Source organism: Podarcis erhardii, assembly GCF_964252035.2.
Source record: "Podarcis erhardii genome assembly, chromosome: 5".
NCBI classification, from domain to species: Eukaryota; Metazoa; Chordata; class Lepidosauria; order Squamata; family Lacertidae; genus Podarcis; species Podarcis erhardii.
In genome coordinates, this window is record NC_138509.1 from 82,528,648 (window position 1) to 82,539,414 (window position 10,767).

General features: G+C 41.0%; 1 long non-coding RNA gene across 1 annotated transcript; it reads right to left on the minus strand.

Moving 5' to 3' along the window:
- Nucleotides 1–4,043: 4,043 nt before the first annotated feature.
- LOC309342029 lies at nt 4,044–8,169 on the minus strand. Its single transcript, XR_014156672.1, has 4 exons — nt 8,042–8,169; nt 7,831–7,959; nt 6,465–6,516; nt 4,044–4,352 (listed from the first exon to the last, which is right to left on the minus strand). It is a non-coding gene; the product is annotated as an uncharacterized lncRNA (long non-coding RNA).
- Between the last annotated feature and the right edge of the window lie 2,598 nt (nt 8,170–10,767).

Consider the following 10,767-nt stretch of genomic DNA (forward strand, 5'->3'; position numbering starts at 1 on the left):
TGCAAAGAAATCCAAATATTCTTCTGCAAGTACCCTGTGCTCTTGGTCAGTACGACCAAACACACTTTTTACCAAATTAAGTTTCTGAATGCTCCTAGACAGATGTTCCATCTTTGGGTTCAGTATTGAACAAGAGCCTGTGCCCTGTTTTGTTTGTGGGCCTGTGCACAGTGAGCTCAGAGCCTCCTGGGTCAGGGCTCAGTAAACAGAAGAAATATCTTGACAATGTCTTGGGATTGAAATGGCCACAACTTTATGGATTACAGATGTAAGTAAGTTTTGGCTTAGGCATTGGGTATGTATCCTGAATCAACGAGCCTGAGTGCTGGTTGATTAGCACATTAGGGTTGATCTTGGGTTAAGGTTCGCACCCTAATGCACATCAAATGGAGCGATTCTCCTGGGACGCCATTAGGAATTCTGTGGCCCTTTAGCCCCATTTGGACAGAAACTTTCCTCCTGGACTTCTTTACTGGGATATCCTGATACTTGATCCTGAGATAGGGTTAAGACTCATCCCCCCCCCCTTGTTTAGACTAAGGATCCAACCCAATGCCTCCCCCCCCCAACAAGTTGTGATGGTTGCTATGAGGTAGGCAAAACCCCCAGCCCAGCCTAATTGGTTTGCAGGCAAATTCCTCCCTGGCGTCGAATACAGTGATTAATTGGTTCAATAGCAGGAAACAGGAAACAGGATGTTGACAGCCAGATCACTTGCCCATCTCTGTTCCACAGAGTAACTAACACAACCTTACACTAGTCAAGCATTTAGCAGAAAGGCTACTGAAAAGAATAGCAAGTCATGAACATGCTCTGCCTGTTCATCTTCAGGTAGGGCCAAACATGCAGGGAGGGTGGTTGGGACATCCGATGACAGACTGAATTACTGCCTCTGAGGACAGTTGGTTTAAACGGATTGTCTGTGGACCTGACTGAAGCCATGCATCCTCATATCTGATCAACATCTTTAGCTTTTAGGCTGGCTGGAAAAGTTCCATCACTCGTGCTTTAGATAGATAGATTCAACCCCAACCTACCCCATTCAATATTACTGGGCAGATACTAAGCAGAAGCGAGGAAAGAATATATGCATTAGAGAGATTGAAGAATCATTAGCCATTCATACAATTTGAATCCTCAAAGACACGAGTTCTAAAATGGGGGATATTATTTAATGTATTTTTCAGCATTGGCATTGCTCCTTGTGGGTTCTGCTTTGAATTTCGGTTATGACCCTTACAGAAAATTCTGAAAGCCAAATCCGTGCAAAAAACACCTAATGCCACCTACTTTTGTGTCAAGAACCCTTAGAAGGTGATGAATTTTGCATGACTGCTATGCAAAAGCATAGATCAGAACAAGTTTGCTTGAAAGATTCATGAACCACAGCAATCCTTTTTACAAACTTGGTCTGAATGTGTAATGAAAACCAAGGCCAAATGAATTTTGTATGGTTTCAGTGTCAGAGCCTCAATGAGAATGAAGGAGGCCTTTGCTTTCATCGCTGCTCTGCACTTTTGCTAGCCTCTGCTGATTTTGCAAAGTGCGGGACATTCCTGCTTTGCACAAAAGCCCACCATGGGCATAATCCACTGGGAAGTTTTCATATGCAAACTGAGTGGAATGAATGGGAACTATACATGAGTGCCACAACTGAAAAGGAACTTGAGTCTGGCCTCCTGCCATTGATAAAATGCAATATCTTACTTTTACAATGTAAGACAAACCTGGGACAAGCCAAACAAAGCCCACACAGCCTGCCAGTTTCTTGCCAAATCTTCTCTTGTTCTTTTTCCAGAGGAAGTTCATTGGTGATACATTATAAGCCAGACACAGTCCGTTTTACAGGATACAGTGGTACCTCGGGTTAAGAACTTAATTCGTTTTGGAGGTCCGTTCTTAACCTGAAAGTGTTCTTAACCTGAAGCACCACTTTAGCTAATGGGTCCTACTGCTGCCGCTGCGCCACAGCTGCACGATTTCTGTTCTCATCCTGAAGCAAAGTTCTTAACCCAAGGTACTATTTCTGGGTTAGCGGAGTCTGTAACCTGAAGCGTATGTAACCTGAAGTGTATGTAACCCGAGGTACCACTGTACTTGTCAACCCTGTATTAGAAAACAGTGCTTTGAAGTAATGCCCTAGGTTTATATGGATCTGAAAAGAAGATTTGAGACCACCGTCCTCATTGCTGAAACCAGCTTACAGGTTTTGTTTTTTCCTCCAAGTCCCTATTATGTGGTGTTAGATTTATGTGGCTGCATCTAGTTTGATGAATCTCAGCTTAGGCTGACCTGACATAAGAATTGCCTTGCTGCTTTTCTCACATGCTGCCAACAAATACACATACAGTGCATCAGCACCCCAGATTCATTGGAAACTGCCTTAGACTGAGAATGCCTTGCAGCACCTCTCCAAGATTTCAGGCGGGGGACTCTCCCTGTCCTACCTGGAGATGCTGGGGATTGAACCTCAGGCCTTCTGCATGCAAAGCAGATGCTCTACCATGGAGCTATAGCTTAGGATGTCCCTGGAACTTCCCAGGCTTATTCAATCTATTAACTCATAGCATCATAGTTAGCATTCTTTTGGTGAGGGCATCCAAGGCACACTGGGAATGTGTGCACGTGGGTGGGCAGAAAATTATTACAGAGCAGTAAGATTGTATTATAGAGCAGTTGGTAGCATTATTTAAATGTATTTAATATTCATAAAATAAATGTTAATTTTATAGTGTTAAAAAAAATGTAAATACGCACAGAGAAGAGACACGCACTTAATGCTTATCCGTCATTCCAGTTACTGGAAGACTAGGAGGCAGGAACTGTTTTGCTTCCTATGCAGTGTGATGCTATGCAGGATTACTCCAAGGTAAGTCCCTTTATGCTCAATAATTGGATTTGGGATTACAGCCTTTTTTACTTGAAAGTAAGCCCCACTGTGTGGAACTGGACTAACTGCCTCCCTAACCTAGTAAGTGTGTTTAGGATTAGAGTCTCAACGGGCAATTGGATAGAGAATACAGCTTGCATACTTATAACTCCAAAAGCCAAAGGGTTAGAAACTTTCTCTCTTTTTTGAAACCTGAAAATTCAGGGAAGAGTCCAGGAATATGCCTAACAGTTCTAGGCCCCTCTATCTCCCCACCACCACTTTCCCCATGACTAATGCACAAGCCAAAAACCAATGGTTTATATATACAGTGGTACCTTGGGTTACATACACTTCAGGTTACAGACTCCGCTAACCCAGAAATAGTACCTCGGGTTAAGAACTTTGCTTCAGGATGAGAACAGAAATTGTGCTCCGGTGGCGCAGCAGCAGCAGGAGGCCCCATTAGCTAAAGTGGTGCTTCAGGTTAAGAACAGTTTCAGGTTAAGAACGGACCTCCGGAACGAATTAAGTACTTAACCCAAGGTACCACTGTAGAGAGATACACATTATAAAATGATATGTGCAGAAAATGCAGTAAAGTAAGGCAAGAGGGAGTTTTGCACATATAAAATTCCCTTATAGAAGGAATATCCAGTGTGGTACTCTTCATAGGTAACATAGCCAACATAGCCAATGGTCAGGGATGATGGGAGTTGTAGTCCACAATATCATTTTGCTGCCACATTGGCTATTGCTGCCTTGTACTGAATGAGATCATTGCTCCTTCTAGCCTGATAATCTTTATCCTGATTAGCAGCTTTTCCCAGCCCTGTGACCTGAGATCTTTTGAACTGGGCATGGCAGGAACTATGTATATCTCCTTATGCAGGCAAAGCATGAACTGCACCACTGAGCTATGGAACATCCTTGAATGCAATTGCCTCTGGTGCGAATTATCTTCCCCTCTTATCATCTTCATATCATATCTTTCTCTTCCAATCCTTTCCCTTTCAGTTACATTCCCCCCCTCCCTTAGAAAAACTAAGTTATAAGCTATGTGGTTTAAAAGGAATGGGAAAGAAATTCCTTTGGGAACCTCGTCTATATTATCCTAGTGAAGATAAGTTTCTTAAAAGCAAGGAGAAAAAGACAGGAAATGAGATTAGTGAAAGCAACATTATTCTGGGCCAGCTCACTGACAGAGACTGATTACAGTTTATAGAGATCCTTTTCTCCATTCATCTAGCTGTGCTCGGTCCATGAACCAATTCGTGTAAAATTCTTTCCGTTGAATTTAATTTGCTTGTTGTTGTCGCAGAATTTTGGGGCCATAAAGGGTCTGAATATCACGTAGACCTGTCCACTTCTGAGGAAATCGAATGAATATCCATCAGAACTGGTACATACAAGGTGAAAGGCAGATATCAAAGTCTGTTCAAATATCTTCCGTGTACATGACTGTATGGGCAGTTTGATTTCTCTGATGGGAACAGAAATTTCCCTATTAGTTGATGTACATGCAACATATGGTATCTGAAGAAGTGTGCATGCACACGAAAGCATGCAACATATGGTATCTGAAGAAGTGTGCATGCACACGAAAGCTCATACCAAGAACTGACTTAGTTGGTCTTTAAGGTGCTACTGGAAGGAATTTGTTTTGTTTTGACTATGGCAGACCAACACGGCTACCTATCTGTACATGCAACATAGTGTCTTTTTGGGACTAATCCACACACAATGCAGGTTCCACCTTTTTAAAGATGTTCTCTCCTGTTTTTTAAAAAAGCAAACATATCAGCAGCCTTTGCAAATAAAATCTAGCATGTTCAGGATCTGCTCCATGCAATGCTAGTTTCTCCTTCCCCCTAAACAGGGGATTGCTAGCACACCCTTAAAGAAGACTCAAGAAACCATAACTGTGGTGAAACCAAATAAGTATAATTAGCCAAATCAAAATATAATCTGGGCAAGGAAGTTCCCTAAGGCAGGAGGGATGTCAGGAATCAGGCCTTTATCAGGAGAAACTGGCAACTCTCCCAGGCACCCGGCATGATTCCCTGTTGACCTCCCTGGCTGCATTCCCCAGCAAGATCCAAGCTAGGTCGCAATAGGCGATCCTTCTCAGCGTGAGATGAACACACCCCTCTTTCCTGCCCTCCCCGGGCAGGGGAAAGAGATAGACAGAAACATATTTACATGCCTTTATTTCTGTCTTTGCAGCGTTACAAAAAACATGACTGCTCTCTTCAAGCTCCAGCAGTCTAGTGACAAACACTTCCTGGACAGGAATAAACGGAAGAGCTCATATTACACTCTGAGCTAATTCCGGTGCTTCGCACTGTGAATTGACTGTCCCTCTGATTCCCACGGGCAGTCCCAACATTCCCATCATGTTTACTTTTCAAGCTAGCACTTTGCAGCTGCATTGCATCCATATCGTAACAGGATTGTGGGCCTTCCCAGCAAAAAATGTTTTATGTCAGGGTTCTGGTGGATGAGGTGACATCTTAGGTCTTTGTCTCCTCCATTTCATAGGTTCTGTGCATGTGTCTATAGCCATAGACTTCAACTTTAAAAGTGGCAATTGTAGAGAACATTAAAAATGTCAGAGGTACGTTAACCCTCTACATCTCATGCTTTGCCAGCTATGCGTTTACACATTTGAAGGAATGGTGCGCGCTCTCTCTCTCTCTATATATATACCCTAAAAACAACAACAAAAACACAAACATGATAAGTGGTTGAAGTGAACATTTGGGAGGATATCTAACACTTTATCTAAACAAAGGTTTGTTGCAGTAAGTTCCTGGCCCAACTAGTAGAATTTGTCTCTGCTCAGGGCAAAGGCAGTCAGATAAAGGCAGATGTCATTTCTGAAAAGCAATCCCAACTTCAAATCATACTGCCTGAGAACATCCTGACTTGTTCTCAGACTGTTGCAGGTTTTTGTGTAAATCAGGATTCTGTAGGATTGGTGCAAGGTGGGGTGGGGGTGTGTGGTGGTTTGCAGAGTTGGTAGTTGACACAAAATTCATTTTCCTGAACACCCTGCTTTTGCTTAAGAAGAAGAAGAAGAAGACGAAGAAGAAGACGAAGAAGAAGTTTCTAGACTTAATGGATGTGATAATTCCTGTTGCAATTTCACATTCCATAAATGACAGGTGAATGGGATTTCAGTGTCATTGCCATCCCACGACTAGCAAAAAAACCCAGCGTTAAAGAACAAACTATGCAAAATTAGACAAATAATTCAAATTAGCACAATTAGCACAACATACACATGCCACAGCATGCAGCTGCCCTTGGTAGAGGATTTGGATCAACTTTGTTTAGATTTATATATTTACTTCGTGTGGATTACACACAGGTCTGGCCTAATGCATGACAGATTATCCTTTGCCATGCAGATGATGAAAAACGTGGTGAATTATATTATTACATTCATAACAAAATAAAAGGTTTTAGCTCCATCTGCAGAAGAAAAACTATCTCAGCAATTAGCCAGTAGTTGTTTGAGCTTGGAAACTGATTGTCAGCTTTTGCCCCTCAGTCCTGTGGGACGTTTTGATGATCAAATTCAAAAGCTGACCTTGGATTCTGGTTTTAGAAGGAAATCCTGCATTCAGTTTGACCTTCACAACCTAGAGTGAGAAAAGATGAAAAGATGAGTTGAAATTGAACACTGTATCTAGAGCACAATATGGAGGGAGGGAAGGAGGGGGAGTTTAAATGACAGCTGCTATAAATTATACATGGGGTGACTTATATGCTAATATTGTAATTTTGCATCGCCCGTCTTCTTGTATCAGCTGTAACATTGTAGATGTTTGCCTAGGTGAATGGTTAACAATGACTTTTGAATGGCATACAAAGAGATAGCCGCAGGTAGGGGAGGAAAAGGACTGTCTTTTCATTATTTTATGAAAATCAAAACCTATCTATATATAAAAACCAATTTCCAGCTTTTCATCAGACGCCAGACTCCAGTAGGATCAAGAAACAGAACTCTAGGAAGGAATTGTGGAGATTAGAGAATGCATAGGGTCGGAAGAGGCTGGGATGAGCTTTAACCCTGACCAAACGGTACCTACAAGTGTCACCCTCCAGATACAACAATAGGAGAAGTGGGGATGAGCCTCATCTATATGAACCAGCAACACTTACATTGGACCATTGAAGATACTGAGAGCAGCTCTGATTCCTAATAGGCCAGAATGCATCTTTCTCTCATTTAATGCTTGGGTGAGGGGAAGCAGAACTCTATACTTTGTGACACTGTGGTGGTAAGGGCAAGAAAGGAAAACCAACTTCCAGATGCTGAAGAAAGGGTAGTGCATTTTAAAAATTAATTCTTCTTCCTTCTGCTTCTTGAGATTGGTTCTCCTTTCCGCTGGATGCTTCCCATTTGTGTGTGTGTGTGTGTGTGTGTGTGTGTGTGTGTGTGTTGATGATGATGATGATGATGATGAAGGCCAAATCCTTGTTAGCACTGGTTGGCCTCATTCTCACTAGAGGTGATTGAATTCAGTCTTTGCGTATGGTGAAAGGAGCTTTCTTGATCCACACCTCCCAGACTAACATGCATATCAAAACTTTGGTATCCACCGACTGAGACACTTCCCAGTGTTCCAATGTGGGTATCAAAAGTGATTTTAAATGCTTCTTTTGAGAAATGAATATTTTGAGGAAAAAATATGCTTCAGAGTACATGGAAAACAACAACGCATATTTAAAAACACTTGTTAAACACACACACACACATGCAGAATCAGGACAAAACAAATTTATGGGTGAACATATGTGGACGTGGATCATGGATTGAAAATAGAGTGATTCACCTATCCTTCATCCTCACTGACAGACATCCCTCCAACAGAGAAGTCCAAAGAAAACCTAGAGAAGCATAGCATCCACTCAAGATCCTTGCATTCCATAAGCCCTTGTACAATACTTGCCTTCGTCATAATGGCATCCATTTGCTAATAGCATTTTTGTGTGCAAATTATTACAGTTTTCCTCATAAAATGACTCTGAAGTCACAGCGCGTAGTCACTGTAGTTTCCCCACTTCTTTTCTCTTGACAGCTGTGAAAATGCAACGGTCTCAATTAAGAAATAGGGGTTTTAGTATGCCCTCTGGTTAATGCCCATGCAGTTCATTACCAACCTCTTTTGCTTCTGTGCTCATTTAGGCTTGGAAACGCAGCTGGGTCAGCCTGAGTGGCGATTCTGTTCTGCCTTACACAGAGACTGGTGCCCTTGCTAATCTGCAAGCTGGAACATCCAGGGGAAACACAGCATGTTCAATTTGCTCATATAAATAGTCATAGGGAAGCTAAATTGGGCTACTCATGTGAAGAAAGACAAGTACATTTTGACCCCGAAAAACTTAAAACCCTTCATGCGCAAACCAGTGACAGCTCTGCTGCATTCACAAATGGCACTGAAGAAATTTGTGGTTATCTGTGTTTAAAAATAAACCCCAGAGCCACAGATCTAGCCAAGGCAAAAGCTGAGAGAGAAAGAGAGGGGGGGAGAGGGAGAGCGGTTGCAGAGTCCATAGAGATGCTTGAGGAATTCGTTCTTTGCAGACTCTAATATGTACTGACCTCATTGGCAGCTCCCAGACTAGCATGCGGATCAGACTGCAGTTATTGCCTGGGTTTCACACTTCTCCAAATTCTGCAATGAAATTGTCTGCTCAAAATATTTATTTGTTGAAAAGCCTTGATATACCTCTTAACACTCCAAAATATCTCTAAGCAAAAACAAACAGAAGTGATATCATTAAACTGTTTAAACAAAAACACAACATAAAATCAGGAAAACAGCAATAGAAAAACACAGAAAAGCATGGGGGGGGGACCCACTGTGCTATGGTAAGAGGGGGGAAGGCATGTCTTCCTACTGTCAACCTCCTTCACATGACCTCATCCTGGTTTAGAACCTTGCTTTCAACTCTAAAACAGATCCTTGCTTTTCATTGTCATTCATTTGCTCCCTCCCCATATGTGTTAGGCAAACTTTTCTGTTGTTGTTGTTGTTGTTGTTGTTACTGGCCTAGCACAGACCCCCCAATGCTCATTTTTCTCTCTGCTTCATTAATTCATTCTTCAAAAAAAAAAAAAAAAAAAAAAGAAAAGAAAAGAAAGAAAGAAAGAAAGAAAGAAAGAAAGAAAGAAAGAAAGAAAGAAAGCTTTTTGCAGTCAAAATGCAAACTCCTACCTTTCCCCATTAAACTCCAGCCCTTGATCTTTGGCAACAGTTTGTTTAAAGCTGTGCGTATGTATATTGTTTGCTTGAACAAAATCAGCCAAGGAGGCTTTTGGGAGGGATGAAGGTGGCATTTACAGCTGGTCCAGGAACAGTTGGATAATTGGCTTCTTCTACATTCCACACACCCCTCCCCCATTTAATTAAACCAATGCTGGCCAAACAGAGCTATGTCACAAACAAAATTACCATTCTCTCTCATACTAAACTTTATCAGGAGAGTAAACATCATTGGTACTTAAGGATAATTCTCCATCACTTGCATTTTTCCTGGAAGTATTTTATAGCCTTGTTTAGCATAGGCTTATTTTTTTAAAAAAATCAATGACACCCACACAGTCAAATTATTTCCTTGGTATATTCTCTAGACCCAACAATGTAACAAGATCAGCATATTGTAATAGGATTTTCTTGGAATGGCACAGAAGGTGGAATGAAGTTGGTTCTTGTTTTTTTCTTCAAGAGGGAGGAGAGATTGCAGAATTTTCTGACTTCCACTTTTCACTAGCAATAGTGATTGAGATACATACATGCAAATGAGCCAACTGATGTCGCATTGATAGCATGGTGTAAATGATTAGATGTCTTTCAAAATGCTACACCCACGCATTTTATGAATAATGAAAACAAATTCAGATCTATTAAAATATATTCATTTGATAGATTTCCATACATCTGTTCTTAACCATGTGCTTTTTAATATAATGTTGGAGAAAGAGAATTGGGAGAGGGAGTACAGCAGAGAGAGAAAGGACTTTGCTTTTCTGCACAGTCATGTAAAGTGAATTATAAGGCAACAGGGAGTGATTGATGGATGGCTGTTGGGAACAACAGGAAGAAGAGTGCTTCTAACTCTCAAAATTGTTTATAATTTTTTTTCATGCAATATCTATGAAATGATCTTTGCACGCTTGCTCTTTAAACATATTCACTAGATGTCATCTCTGATCCAGTCTAAGCTTTGAGACAGTGGTTGATTGATTTGACAAGAATAATAATAGAACCATAGAGGTGGAAGTTACCTCAGCGATTACCTAGCCCACCCCTTGTTCCACTGCTACAGAACTGCATCCAGCCTCTGCTTAAAATCCTGTAACAAAGAGGATCATGATCTCCTTTCTGAACTTTCCAAGAATCTAGAATCATATATGAGCATTCTCAAGTCATCACTATATTACAATCATGTGAGCTATTCTGACAAGATTTGGATAATTCTTTTTTTTTTTTTTAAATAATTTTTATTAACAGGCCAATCACATCACATTATCCAAATCACATTAGTTCCAAATTATACAGCCAAATTTTAAATTTTGTTGTGGGTACCCATACATCAAGCTCCACACGAGTCCAAAACTCCGAACGAGTCCAAACATCACTTATATTACTGCTTTAATTAGACAGTTCTATCCAGTTCAATCTAGATAGTCCTTTATTACTTTCTTTCTCTTCTTGTTGTTATCGTATATTCCTTTCTTTGAGATCTCTGATAATTTTCACAAGCAGATTGAAAACAGGCATCCTCTATGTGGGTTTTGTATTCTTCAAAGATCATATCGCTCAGGGACAGCCTCTGTTCAACGCTTCCATAAAAAAAAAAAAATCTTCGGTCTGTCCTTTACT